The 13,522-nt window shown below is 38.6% G+C and overlaps 1 protein-coding gene across 8 annotated transcripts in view; it reads right to left on the bottom strand.

Annotated features, from left to right (window-relative positions):
• The window catches only part of UTRN (utrophin), a 446,319-nt gene that overhangs the window by 66,756 nt on the left and 366,041 nt on the right, over positions 1-13,522 (bottom strand). The window lies entirely within an intron of this gene.

Raw genomic sequence — 13,522 nt, 5'->3', positions numbered from 1 at the left:
TTCTAACTCTCTATCTCTCTCCCTTCCTATCTGTAAAAAAATCAATAAAATATATTTTTTAAAAAATTAAAACTTAGACCTAAAGTGTGACTGGTGTGGACCCTGGGGCCTCAGGCTTGATAACACCAGGTCAATAGAGTCTCCAGGGTAATTCTACTCCTGCTAGGCAGATGTAGATTCTCCTTCAGAACAAAGCCTCCAAGAGCAGCAGTGCTGCGCAGTCGCAGTCGCTATACTTTTGAAGTCCTAATCAAATTTCCTGAAGAACAGACAAATGAAGAGTTTCACTCTGAATAACATCACCTCACAATCTATGGAGCCTCCCTCTTCTTCAGCCCAAGTCTCTCCTCCCTCTGTGTATATTTTCTCTTTTCCTCTGTGGGGAGCCACTCAAAACCCTAGCCTTGGGGTAAGAATTATTTGAAGCGAAAGAGCTCTGAGGTTCAACAGAGGTCTTCTCAGAGCGTCCTTTTTCCGACTAAAAGCAGCCAATCCTGGGACATGAGGCTGCCATAAATCCCCGCCTGGACAGGAAGTTTGGTAGCCCTGAGGAAGGCAGATACACACTCGCACCTGCATAAGCAAACGTCATCACAAACTTTCTCATTACATGTTTGTTCTTCTTACAAAAAGAAAAGTCTTTCCTGAAGAAACTTGCTGGTTTTTCTCATCTGAGCCTTTTCTCCCCACCCCTTTTCCCTTCTAAGTTAGGTGTATAAGATGCAAATTCTAACCACGCCTTTGAGTGTGACTCACCATTCAGCCTTCCTGCAGACCTGTACATTGCACGCATAAATTAAGATTGCATGCATAAATTAACACTACCTTTTCTCTTGCTAATCTGTCTTTCCTCAGTTAATTCCCAGGCCCTCAGAAACAGGACCTATGAAGGTAGAGTGCAAGTTGCTTTCTTTCCTGACACCTTCTTCCTAGGTATCTGGACCCCACTCCCCTGAGGTATGTGTCTCTCTGGCCATTTTGACTTCACGGACCCACTGACCGTCCCTCAGTTACCCATTGTCAGATATGAGCAGAGCAAGGACGGATGGGCCAGGTGCAGAAACTCACCAGGGCAGAAAGCCTGGGGGGTGGGGGGTGAGGGGTGGGGGTGAGGGCAGGCGGCTAGCAAGGGGCAAAACTGGGAAAACAAGGACCTTGCCCCAGGGTAACCTATCCTCTCGTAGCATATTGCTGGCCATGCGCTTTGGACCCCCTGACTTTTCATATGGCTAGCCATGTGGGTTAGTCGCCCCTCCTCCACCCCCGAGCTTTTCCTCTCCAAAGATAACATCTAGGCCTCAGTTGCATTTCACTTCCAGGCCCAGAAAAGCAGCAAAACCAAGTGATGCCCTGGCTGCCTAAAGACCAGCTACATTGACTAATGACTCCCCTGCCCTGGCACGGACCAATCAGTGAAGACCATGACCCTGAAAGAACACACCTAGAAAGCTGATGAATATTCTATTGAGACACACACCCCCCCTGACCCTGAGACCTCCCCTAAGATTTCCACCTGCAAGAGAGAGATATAAATATGCTCAGGACAAAAGGACCCAGCATGGCCTCTCTCCCAAGGAAGCACCCCAGTGTCATTCCCTCGCCCCTTCTTCCCTCTAAGGCAGTGGTTCTCAACCTTCTGGCCCTTTAAATATAGTTTCTCATGTTGTGACCCAACCATAAAATTATTTTCGTTGCTACTTCATAACTGTAATGTTGCTACTGTTATGAATCGTAATGTAAATATCTGATATGCAGGATGGTCTTAGGCGACCCCTTGAAAGGGTCGTTCGACCATCAAAGGGGTCGCGACCCACAGGTTGAGAACCCCTGCTCTAAGGGATCCCATAAAACTTGCAACCAGGGGAGCAATGAGCAGCAGCAGCATATCCCAGGCTAAGCCCCTAAACCTGTCTCCAAGGCCCCCTTTTCTCTAACTTCCTAGTGAACCAAAGCAGCCAAGGCTAGGCTCTCCTGTTGTGTCTTTGATGTCCTTCCTTGTTTCACTGCCCCAAGCATATTTTTGTTGCTATCATGGACACAATACCCTTTGGCTTAGTGCTGTGTAGCCCTTCCCTTTGGATATCCCCATTCCCCATTCCCTTTTCTTTAAATCAATTCAATTTTTCTCTATTCACTGTCTAAGATTGCTATTTAGCCTACCAGCCCACCACCAACTTTAACCTTTCAATCATTATTGGGGTTTTAAAAATATAGATATTGAACATTTTTTTTCTCATGATCCTTATTCATCACTTTCAAAGCAAAGTTTATATATTCTCTGTTTCTGTAATTTTCAAAACTAACTCAAAGAATTGGAAGTCTTTGGGGAATGAGATGATAAAGCAGATCAACATAGGTTTCTTCATTTTGAGTGTGTGAGTTAGTCAGCTCTCAACTTCAATGGGAAAACGGCCTTATATTTAAAAATAGCTACCTGTCCCTTATCTGGGTCACAATAGAGTAATAACATTTTATAGTACTCAAAAGACTTCTTGGGTGACACTTAATTCTTATAAAACTGTTTAGTAAGCTAGGTGAAATGGCACAGTGCATAAGAGAGAGGTATTAAAATATTCATACAATCGCATTTAAGAGACATTATTTTTTAAACCTATGTAATATATCAAGAGGTGGGGCATGCCACTGGGAAAAGGATGTAATCACTGTCATGTACCCACAGGTAACAGAATCCCCAAATAACTCATGATTTGCTTTGAAAAACATTAGCTTTGAAAAGGACTAGGTAAAATATCCTAGAATTTCCAAAATCTCAAACAAAATAACATACCTACCACGTGAAGATCTGTCTCAGGAAAAGTTAGAAAGTTGTCTGGCTCCCGTACCTGGTTCTTAATGCTAATACAGAGGCAAATACGTATTCCCACTTCATGAGCTGCTACAGAATACCAACAAAACCATTCTACCCACTGACTATCTGAATTGCTCCAAAGACCACAAAGAAGTACTGAAGTTGTTTCATCTACCATTCTTACTACTGATAGATAGTACAGCCCAGGAATATGTTCAATATAGATATTGCTCCTACTGAATCAGAATCTCCTCTTAACAAAATCCCACGTGACTCATATGCACATTTAAGTTTGAGAAGCACTGACCTAAAAAGCTGCTAAATGCATGACTGAAAGTGAGAACGTAAAAATAAAAAATAAAGACAAACACCTCCAGATTTTTCTAATAAAACAACTGCTTCCCTACCACCAATGAGAATTAAAGAAGGATTTGCTGAAAATATAGTGTAATTCCAACAATTTCATCATGGCCTCCCAGTCTTAAGTCAGCCTACCAGTATTCACTTGATCGCTTGTCTCTTACTTTTGATTAATTCCAATCCCCATGGCAACACTACTATCCAGAGACAGACAACCCATCCTGAAAGAACAAACCAAAGCTCAGGAACCAAACAAGGCTATGAGTAATGCAGAGCCAAACTTTATACTTAAACAACAGACATAATTACGCTTTCTCTAGAGTCACAAGTGTGGTCTTTTGGCCAACAACCCCTATGGAGCCATGAGAGGAAACATCTCTCCATGCAGTCAGGCAGAGGCCTGAGGATTCAGTGGGAACAAGGCTTGCTAATAGCTCTTTTTAGTGAAAGCACTAGTAGTTGCGGAGGGAGCACACACATTTGGCAAACAGATGGAGGGAGGGAAAAGGCATCCCCCTTTGTGAATTCAATACCAGTTGATTCATTAGGTAGAACTGCCAACACTGAAAATAAACACAGCCTCTGGTTACAAATGTGTAACTGCAGCTTACCCAACAACAGTTACAAAAAACCAGTAGTAGATGCAGTTGGCTGTTGGATGTTCTTTCTTTCCTTTTTTTTTTTTAAGTGGGGGGGAGAGGGGGGATTTTAAAGCAAAATCCACAGTCCACACAAAAGCTCAAAGTATTTGAACAGCTGCAGATTGCTCAGCTCATTGAGCCAAAATGTTGCCAGAGTAGGCAACCAAATCAGAAAAAGTTGCACTTCTCTCCCTCCCCCCAAAATACAACAGGTTAGCTTCTGCCCAACCTGGAATAGGAAAGAGGATTGGGACTTATTATTATATAACCTGATAAAGCATAAAATGAAATTGTAATTTTATTATAAAATTCCTCTTTTTAAGAAAGAATGGGCACAGAATTCTGTCCAAGAATAAAGCAAAATATTCAAAGTCTAACAAAGCAGCAATTAGCAGCTAAATCCAAAATCATATGAAGCAACAGTAATGAGAATCTGTGACAGTAACTAGGGTGCCCAGCCAGGCTGGATTTGCTTGTGTAGGAAAAATTATAAAGGCTTTTTTTGTGGGCAAAAAATTAGTGGGTGCCCTGTGAAGTTTAAATTGTCTTTGAGCTATTTTAAAATGGAACACTGAAGGAAACTGATAGTAATGCAAATGATATTTTATCCATAGAAATGCAAATTATGTCCTCTGGAATATAAATTGATTACTGTCCTGTGGATATTGACAAGTTTGTCAGCTTTGCATGACAACTTACTTTAGCAACCCTTAACTATAAAGATGCAGTATTCAGTATTCCCCTTGGAGCCTGTTATAACTTCCTACCCATTCCCTTATTAATTAGTGGGTTAATGAGATCTTGAATCATGTTCTTTTTATATTTGTAAGAGTCAAGATTTTATCCACTTTTATTTAATCCTCTTTAATTAATTTTAAAAATTTTTATTTTTTGAGATATAATTGACATATAACATTGTGTAGGTTTAAGGTGTTCACCCTGTTGATTGATACATTTATGTATTGATTACCAATGTAGCATTAGCTAATATCTTTATCACATCACATAATTATATTTTCTTTCTTTTGTGGTGAGAACATTTAAGATGTAGTCTCTTAGCAACTTTGAAAGATAATACAGGATTGTTGACTATACTCACAATGCTTGCATTACATCTCCATTCCCTATTTTTTAAATCATTTTTCAACATCAGAGATAGTACTGGTTCAGAACCCTTGTCCTCTATAATTCTTAAAAATGTCTCTTTATTGGTGTCCCACTTGGATAACATGTGGTCCCTGTATTAAATGAACTTTAATGAAAACTAATCAAATGATTAATAAGTAGCATATCCTTCTACCCATTATGATTCATAATGTATTCTGGTAAGTCAAAAAAATACAGATTATACACCAATGAATAGAACACAAAAATGTTGTTTCATAAAATTGTCCAATATATGAGATAAGGAATCAACAGCAAAGCGCATATAATTTTGATAGATTAATAATGTACTGATTTCTAGGCCAAAGACTGTTCTAGGGAAGATACTTTCAAATCGTTTGTCATTATGTTGGTCCTCATTGTTTCCATGGAACCATAAAAGGTGATGAAAAGGCACCCTGCTCGTCCCAAATTGATTGACACTTAGCCAAACACACTTATTTGTTACTTATCTACCCAAACTTATATTTGAAACTGAACTTTGTGAGTTTTATCACTTATCATTCGATTCCAATCACAATTTTAAAGGCATATAAGAGAAAAACAAACAATAAAGGTGAGTTCATTAAAAATGCAAATGTGGGAAAAAGAACTATGGACACTGCACTGTGATAAGACAATTTCGGAAGGAGAAATGTTTCTTCTTTGCTGTGCATAGTGAAAGATAACACGCACTGGGTCACAATGTATATTAATTATAGTGATAGACTATTATTTCAGTGCTCACTTTGTCCCAGGAAATCTTCTAAACTGGTGATTTTCTACTGGCGTGCCACAAAAAATTTTAAAACATGAAGTACCTGACAATTTAGTCAGGGGCACTGACTTCTTTTCCCTTAGATTGTCAAATTAAAAAATGACAACAGTCAATACAACAACAGTTGTCCAGAATCAGAACTACACCTTTTTTTTTTTGTCAGATTGGGAAAAAAATTTTTTTAGTGTGCCGCAGGATTTTTAATAATTTATGTGTGCCATGAGATGAAAAAGACTGAAAACCATTGTTCTGAACTCTTTCAATGTGTAAGCTTAATTTGCATAATAATTGTATGAGTTAAGAGCCAATATTATCCCCATTTTCACTTAGATAACTTCTTTGAAGTCACATAATTACAAGTAGTAGAAATGGGATTTGAACCCAGATTGATGGATCATAAGCTTGAGATCTTAATACGGAAGTATACTTGCATGATTGAGGTATTAAATATTTCTGATGAATCTGTCTAAATTTGAGTCCATCATTATAATCATTACAAACAACTTCATCTTCCTGGCTTCTCTCTTTTTCCTGGCAAAACCCAAGCATGGATCAACTTAATTACTCACCTTCTCTGGACATGACCAGCTGTGCATGGATACAGCTGGAGAAAATCACTCAACACACAGACTGACTTTACTCTAAATATTTGACTTCAAACCTCAAATGTCCAACTGCTGGCAACTGCACTGCATTGCCTAATCAACTAGCTTTCCCAGAACCCAAGACAGCAATTTCCCACTGCCTTCTCTCTTCCCAAACCTAAGCTTATCTCCCTAAGCATCATTTAACTTAATCTTGTGCTTTACTGAAAAAAAAAAAAAAAAAAAACCCACCAGATTAAAATTCCTTCATCTTCCCACCACCAAATCAATAAACCCTCCATCTGCCAGACTGTGTTCTCTCCTATAACTGAAGAATTATCTCCCATAAAGGCCAATTCATCCCAAAGATTTCTTAGAAAATCCTGGACTGCATTATCAACCCCTCTCTCATTAACAATACTCTCAGTATATAAATATTTAAGGATCCGCCATTTTGAGACACATATGTGCACACACGTGCACACACACACTCACCCCTACCTAGAATCTCCATTTCCTGCTAGCAATCACCCTTTTCCTCTTCTTTACAGACAAAATTCTCACTTCAAAAAAACCCCTCAATTCATTAAAGCACATCCTTATGTCTCACTCACTACTCAGTCCACTTTTACCTGGTTGCCAACTTCACTCCTCCACCCAAACTCGTCTATCAAAATTATCAGTGAACTCTTAAGTTGCTGAATGGAATGGTTGCTTCTCTGTCTTCATTTCATTAGACCCTCTCTCCTCAGGGTGAGGGGAAATAAGGAGGAGACAGTACTCTTCTTAAGTAAAATCTATAGTGTGGTAGAGGCTGAGAGGTGCTATGAAAACAACACAACCTGCAGAAAATAAAGTTGACACAGGCAAAACTCAGGCTCTGCCAACACCCTGTTCACAGATGCTTTAAAAGTTATATATAGCAATCAAGCATGGGCACCCAATTCAGCAAATTTGTAATCAGTTGACTAAAGTATAATGAGTGAAAACAAATTTTGGCAATCTGATGTGATGCAATTTGTCTGAGGTGTATCTTCTTAAAGATTTAAAGAGGTGACATTTTCATTTTGGAATTCATAATCCCCTCGAACTGTGGTCAGCAAACTGCGGCTCGTGAGCCACATGTGGCTCTTTGGCCCCTTGAGTGTGGCTCTTCCTAAGCCTTAGGAGTACCCTAATTAAGTTAATAACAATGTACCTACCTATATAGTTTAAGTTTAAAAAATTTGGCACTCAAAAGAAATTTCAATCGTTGTACTGTTGATATTTGGCTCTGTTGACTAACGAGTTTGCCGACCACTGCCCTAGAACTTTTCTGCCTTAGAGACCAGAAAAATGAAGAATACAGCGTACTTCCATCAGTAATGTTGATCATTCCTCTGTGTGTCTGTGTTTTTGTGTGTGTCTGTATTGGGGCCCCTGGGGAGGGGATTAGGGCAGTGGATAGGAAGCTGTATGGGGAGTAAACTTTTATGTCCCTCTGGTTATATGCAGCTCCATGAACTTCCACAAACAGTACTCTAGGCTTTTACAGGCAAGAAATCTAAGGTTATACTTTTGGAAATGGAAGTATAAATACAAAGAAAAACAAAGTTTTAAAGCCAACATTAGAAAAAACAAACAAATACCTTTCTGTTCAAAATCCAAATAAGATATATGCTCCTACTTGATAATAGATAGTGCAAAAGCATACAGTCTTCCTTAAAAACTGCCATTAGCTTATCATAACAATGAAGACACTAGCAGGAAAACTAGATTGTAAACAGTGGATAACCCCAAATCTGTTGGATTTGACTATAAACTGAGCTTAAAATAATTTCACTCAGCAGTAGAGCCAGCATGTAAAGGGATACAGAAAAAGAGACAACAGCACACCCCCAAATGCAACATCAATAGTCCAGGCATCCTGGATACAACATTTGTTACAAGACAATGAGGCAAGGCTTGTTTGCGTTTACATTTAAAGAGTAGAATCAAAGACAGGAATGGGTGTGCCTGGGCGTGAGTGGAGGGAGAGGAGATACTTGCTCTGCGGGCACCGAAAGGTGGCCTGGAGGAATAACCATGCACACAGTCAATGACACCAGGGAGCCTCTACCTGGTAGTATCTGCTTGGGCCCAGAACTCATAAGGAGCCACACCTCCCACCCAACACTATGCCTGGTCTCCCTTGGCCCTCAAGCTCAGGAGAATCAGACCATCAGTCAACACTGTCAACTCTGCCACAGGCCTGTGGAGGCGCTGGCCCTGGGAGCCCTCTATGCCTGCCTGGGGGTCCGACCTCGGGATTATGTTCCCACCAGAGTTCCACTTATCACTGTATCCTTTCTAGTTCGTTTGTTTAAAGCTAGTTTATATCATTTACTACTTTAGCTCTTTTATATATATATTTTAAAGGAGAAATTCATTCTATTTTTTGTGTATGATTGTACTGAATCTTTTACTATATCATTTCACTTTATAATCAGTACAGAAAAGATATTCTATTTATTTCACAATTTATTTGATCATTATTACTTTTGTTAATTTTAAAGACTATTTTAAAAATGTAATCTTTACCAATTAAAGTACAGATATTACTTTTCCTCCTTTCGTGGCTCCACAGCGATCCTTTCTGTACCTTATGGTAGACAATTACTAACTGTATCCCTGGCCCTAAAAAATCAAACTGCTCAGTAAGGCTGATGGTGCCATTATAAAGCAATGGAATGGAGTCATCTGGAAGATTCTAAGCCAAAATTTCTCATAGTAATAATAACTCTGGCCCCAGCAGTGTATAGATATGTGACAAGCTAGTGTCTTCTTAAGTCCTGAAATGCTCAATATCTTTCTAAGACAATGTCAATTCCACCTAAATTATCTCCATAAACCAGGACACTGGCAAATGCACTGAAAGTTGCCCAGTTGCGCTTTGCCAGTTTCTGGCTGCTGCAGGGCAGGCTTTCTGCGCATAGTTTTCCAGTTAGCCAGGGTATGCTCCTTGGTCTGAGGCTGCTCCAAGCCCTGGAGGTTTAGTGATTCCAAGGTGCTTACGTTCTCTCGTAAAGCTATTTTGTTCCTACTTCCTCATCAGCGGAGTTGGCCCAGTGAGTTTTAAATATTTATTTTCAATAGAGTCACAGACCATTTCTTGGAAAAATATAGACTCTTATGTTCCTCTTTCATTTATTTCTTTATCATTAAAGTTCCACTTCAGGAAAGTGACTCAAAGTGTGTCCCCAGAGCTGCAGTTAGAAATCAGGAATGGAAAGGATGCCATTTCTCATCTTGACGAAGGAGGGAAAGAGAGAAGACTCCTGTAGGAAGTCTTCAGAGAGAACTTCATTTATCTTGCATTGTTAATTATACTTTTGTTGTTGATTTATTTTGTTCTGGAATGAGCTATCTGCAATCTTTAAAGATAAAATGCTTTCTGTTCATTTCTATTTTTGTTACTCTTGTATCTATTTCTTTGTTAGCTTTGACCTTCCTGTTATTGGGATAGCCCATTGCTGCCTCTTTTCTCTGCTGGTATTTAGAGAACTGTTTCCCTACATCATCTAAGTGGGGTCCATGACACTTTGAAAGAAATAAGCATTAATTATTTTCTTCAGGCTGCACATAAACACCCAGACTAGTATATGTGGTTTATGCAAAGGAGTAGCACCACTGTATAAAAAAACAGCTTTCATTTCATTTACAATTATAAACTTAATTTTTTTCAGCAATTGATGGATTAGGGTAGTAGAGTGTCCTTGGCAGGCAAGAAGAGTGTCTAAAAGAATACTGCAGGGTTATCCATAACGGACACACTAACAGAAAAAGAAAATACAAAGGAGATGTAATAAATTGAGGAGAATCTTGCTTTAGACCTGCTCACAAGGGAAAGTTAGAGTAAGTCAGAGAATGCATGGTATTCATACTTGTAGATACATATTAGTTCATTCTGGTTAATGCCCCTGTAATACTAAGAAATGTCAGTTTTAGAGAATGTGATATGCGTTGTCTATATAACCAGAGATTATGAAATTGTTCATGTTCAAGCTACATGTGGGATTGCAGTTAGGATTCCATAAAGAACTAAATTTTGCATTTCAGATTCTAGTGGGGAAAACAGAGCCACAGATCTGTGAGATGTGAGCATGAAGCCTGCGCTGGGAGCTGGGTAATCACTGGTGCCAAGACGAAGGCTCACTGAAAAGTCACCCGCTGAGATGCAGAGAAGGCACCACAGGTGAAGAAAGGAACACCTCTTTCCTAATTACACCTATGAAACAGTATGGCTTACCCACAGGCTGGACCTGTGTACAGAACCGTCATCTCACAAAGCCCCAGGGGAGCTATGAGCCAGCTTCACTGAGAGAAGGGCAGAAATTTCCTGACCGTGACAATGAGGACAGGGAATGGAGGACCATAGTTTGTCTCCCCAACTCCGAACTGTCAAGATCTGACAGGCCAGATTGTGGAGAATGACTCCTTCCCATCAACAGAAAAGCACCTTTGTCCATTACCACAGTGTAAAATTTCCTTAAACATATATTAGCTGACAGAAATTAGCCTCTAGGAAGTCTACAGAAAAGGCAGTGTGGAGCACTGGAGAAAACATGGGCCTTGTTCTTGGAGAGGTCAGTGCTCAGTGCTTACACACAATAGTGCATAATAAAGGATAGCCAGTCTATGGTGCAGAAAAAGGAATGTCTACTCATCTTTTCCTCACCTGACTGCTCCTTCAGAAATAAAATCTTTCATTCTACCTAAATTTTCCATGTGACTAAAAATTTCTATTCTCTACCTTAATAATGTTGGGAATGGAGACACTAGTGGTCAGAAATTCAGGAGCTGGAGTCAGTCCCTGGGTTTGAACGTGAGCTATTCCGTTTACTGGCTGTGTGATCTCACGCAGGCTATGTGTGCCTGAGATCTCAGCCTTGCCTGAAAGTGGGCGCCATGACAGCACCTATACTTCACTGGGCCACCGTGAGGATTAGAAGAGATAATCCCTGCACAGGACTAGCACAGCAGCTGGCACATGGATATTCAAAAACAATTCATTACAATGACAGTACCACCCACTAGGACTTTTATTATTATTCTTATTATATTTATTCTGGAATAAAATGAGAAGCAATGAGTTTTACATGATTAATATGACATATCAGGAAAGTTCAACCCAAAGCTTTTATTCACCATTCCCTTTGTACCCAAAAAGCCCTGGATGTTGATTTTTAATTGAGGAAATGAACAACTTTGCAAAACACATGACTAACAATTCACAAAGAAATATCTGGTTTTTCTGGTAGATTTTTGTACATTGAGAAAGCAGCCAGAGGCATTTCAAAGTTTCCTAAACTGATAAGACAATGAGCTGCCACTGCATTATACTAGAAAAGAAAAATAACCAGATTGGTTTTGGAAAGCCCACCTTAGAGGCAGCAAATATAAGTTAAAGCTATGCATTTCAACTTAAGTTATTAACATAGAGGGTTTATACTACATACACTCTTATCTTTCATTTTCTAGAAACAAATTAGTCCCAGAACCACTGCAGTACACTTTGCAATATTAATAAAGAATTACCTAGAAAGAGAGAAATGCATTTGGGAGCCATCAAAGTATGTTTTAACTAATCTATAACATTAAAATGTGAAATAAAAATAATTTGTCTTTCCCATTTTCCTGTCAACTTTCTTGGTATATTCCGACATTAGAGTATATAAAAAAGCATACCTAAATACTGAAAATATCTAGCAATTCAACCTGAATATTATTTTCTTGTTGGTCAAATTAATGCATTCTAATATACTCCAGGGAATTCTAATTGCATGAAATTTATGCTAAATTTGTTTTTCAATTTTTCTTCTACTTACTTGTGCAGCCATGCAAAGGAAGGTATATATTAAAAGCCTTCTCATTCATCATTTACTTGCTTATTAATTTGTTTGGGAATTAAATTTTGTTTTCATAACAATTCTTCATCTGGAAATACTGGCTCATATAAGGCTCAGTACTTGAGATTGATGTTCCTTCTTTATGAGGAAATAAACTGATAAGTTACACAATAGAGCAAGTAATGGAAGAATCTGGTTAAACAAGCTTTCTAAAAATAAGACAATTCATTCTATATACATGAGCAGATTCCTAAATATTTGAAAGCCATAAAAGACAATTAACTCTAAAACTATACATATTTCAGAAAATCCAATCTTTCACTAATGATGTCAAAGATAGTTTAGGATGCTACAATGTTACAGGTCATCATTAACAAAACTGGCCATCATTGTATTATGCTTCAGCCATCATTGTATTATGAGATGCCAGATAAACTAGCTTTTACTCTACTGGTCTGCCCCATAAAGCACACATAAACTAAGGGAAGATATGGTCCTGCTAGATCCTACCAAAGCTATAAAAATTCTGAATCAGTGAAATTCTGACTTAGACCATGTAATTCTTAGTCATATATACCAACCTGGACATACAGAAATCCCTTTTAATTATAGTGCTAAATTTAATAATGGATTTTTAAAGTGCCAAGTCAAATAGATAACCATTGTAGTACATAATCAAACAAGAGACTTAATATTGTCTTTCTCTAGTAAATAAATGAAATTCTGCTTTACTAGATCCAATGTATACATTTTAAAAAATCAGGTGACACAGGCTTCTAGATTAATTCAGTAAATTAATTTCAATTAATTTGCATGGACGTTTAGATTTTGTACAGTACCTGCATTAGTTTTTTATTGCTGCTGGGACAAATTACCACAATGTGAAATCACCTTGAGCTGAAATCAAGGTTGCCTAGTCTGTGTTTCTTTCTGGAGGTCTTGAGAGAGAATCACATTTCCTTGCCTTTTCCAGCCTCTGGAGGCTCCTGCATTCCCTGGCTCATGCTCCCTGCCTCCAACTTCATGTAACCTAATGTAGTCACATCCAGGATGTGAGGCATTTTGTGTGGCCATTATTCTGCCTATAATGGTACATCAGATTTTTGCCTAAACCTGTAATATTCAATTCAAGTTAATATTCACCTAGTAAATTAAAATTCTCTATTATTATTATTATTATTTGCAATGAAAATTTAAAATAAAAATCTGTAAATTTGTAACAGATTGTTACATTTTAGCTCAATAGGTATGTCAATGTGCCCAGCCACTGATTTCTTCTTCCCATTCATGTTTGCATAAATTTGGCGCTTCATCCATGAGTTTATCACAACTCAGTACAC

The sequence above is a fragment of the Myotis daubentonii genome, chromosome 6 (genome assembly GCF_963259705.1).
Source record: "Myotis daubentonii chromosome 6, mMyoDau2.1, whole genome shotgun sequence".
NCBI lineage: Eukaryota > Metazoa > Chordata > Mammalia > Chiroptera > Vespertilionidae > Myotis > Myotis daubentonii.
The sequence above is the reverse complement of the archived record's forward strand: the minus strand, read 5'-3'. Positions and strand labels throughout refer to the sequence as shown.